This window comes from Marmota marmota, unplaced genomic scaffold, assembly GCF_001458135.2.
Source record: "Marmota marmota marmota unplaced genomic scaffold, marMar, whole genome shotgun sequence".
NCBI lineage: Eukaryota > Metazoa > Chordata > Mammalia > Rodentia > Sciuridae > Marmota > Marmota marmota.
The window spans coordinates 4,164,477-4,166,068 of record NW_026000224.1 but is presented as its reverse complement, the minus strand read 5'-3'; the positions used below and the strand labels follow the sequence as shown (position 1 = coordinate 4,166,068).

Here is a 1,592-nt window from a genome sequence, read left to right as displayed (position 1 = left end):
CACTGCGCACCATTTCCTGTTCTTATTGGCCATCAGTAAATCTTTTAAGAAGCATTTATGTATTTGCCCATTTTTATTTGGACCATCTGTATTGTTAATTTACAAGAGTTCTTTATTTACCAGTGCTATGGTTTGTGTCTCCCAAAGCTCATGTGTTGAAAACTGCATCCCCAAAGCCACAGTGCTGGGAGAGGGGTCCAGTATAGAACACTGAGGCCCTGGGTTTGATCCCCAATAACACATATATCCTAAATTTCTAAATATTCTATCAGTGAGGGCCAAAGGGGGAATCACAGTGGAAAATCCCAACTTTTCCACCTCAGGACTTGTAAGTGTGGTCCTGTGTCCAGAGAAAACCAGGACAGACTACACTGGATTCAAGTTCCAAATCAAAGAGTCCTTCCTGCCCAGCCCCCTCTCCCAGGCCCTTCCCAGGTCCTTCACAGTGGCTTCTCCTGGCTATGTTTAGGGCCCCTCACAGCCTGGGGCACATGTGGCTCCTTCCACCCAGTACTGTCTTCCATCTCTGGTCTATTTGAGCAGAAATCAATGCCAACTAGTGAACAAGCACTAGTGCAGTTGACCTTCTTACCTCTGTTGACCAGGAGTGTTTAATACTTGTGTAGGAGACGCTCCAGGAAGGTTCTCAGAAGAACCCCAGGAACCCAGGCTGTACAAGAGTTATAATCTCAAGGTCACTGAGAGGAATGTGCTGTCGGAGGTCTGACAGTCTTCAGGAGTAACTCAGAGCACTCCTACAAAAGCAGTAAGTGCTAAAGCATCACCCTACCTGTACCTCCGGATTCCCAACCACCTCCAGCCTATATTTGTCAGCTATGAGTTTTTACAATAGAAATTTCAGGGATATAAATTATTACAGAGCACACAAGCTCTTAATTTTTAATATTATGACTTTTAGCATGCCAAATAACTTTTTGTATTTCTTATAAACAAACGAATGGACTAGAGATCTCTAAGAATTTTGGCAGTTCTAAAATTCTGGTTTTAATTTACTCCCATGCTTTGAGAGATTTGGTTGGGAGGAAACATGGGGACCTGGCAATGGAACACATTTGCTGAAGGCACTGACCAGACAGTAGGTAATATTTTTCAGTCGATTGGGTTAAAAGGGTTGTCTCAGTTTCCTCCTTTAGTACTAATGTGGTAATAATTTGTGGTGTTTCCCAGCTCAGAGGCACCATCTCCTCAAAGTGTCAGCAAGACTGGAAGCAGCCCTCTGCAGCAGGACTTTCTGGCACGTAGTTGCTGCAGTTCTAGGGCTGACAGGCTAGGTCAGAGGAGGGCTTCTAGTGACAGGCGGGGACCTGTAAAAGCCGCCCTAGAGGTGGGTGAAGTCCTGAACTGCTACTCCAAACGCCCTGCACTGATGCCAGAGGGCAGGGCCCTGCGGGGAGGGGCGCAAGCTGCGGTGGGTTGGGACTTGGGACATAGCCCTGTACCCCTGAGGGCAGCTGGGGGAGTGATCCACAGGGAGAGGTGAATGTCGGGGGAGGCGGTGGGAATACACAAAAGCCCCCAGCCCAGTGATAACAGCTGGGGACCAGGAGCAAGGAAGGGAAGGTTCTCCTGAT

The 1,592-nt window shown here is 47.6% G+C and overlaps 1 protein-coding gene across 1 annotated transcript in view; it reads left to right on the top strand.

Moving 5' to 3' along the window:
- Positions 1-626: 626 nt before the first annotated feature.
- Arhgef10 (Rho guanine nucleotide exchange factor 10) overlaps positions 627-1,592 on the top strand; it is an 88,862-nt gene continuing 87,896 nt past the window's right edge. Inside the window, exon 1 of the mRNA XM_048792814.1 lies at positions 627-766. The gene's annotated coding sequence lies outside the window, so the exon portion shown is untranslated. The remainder of the gene's footprint in view (positions 767-1,592) is intronic.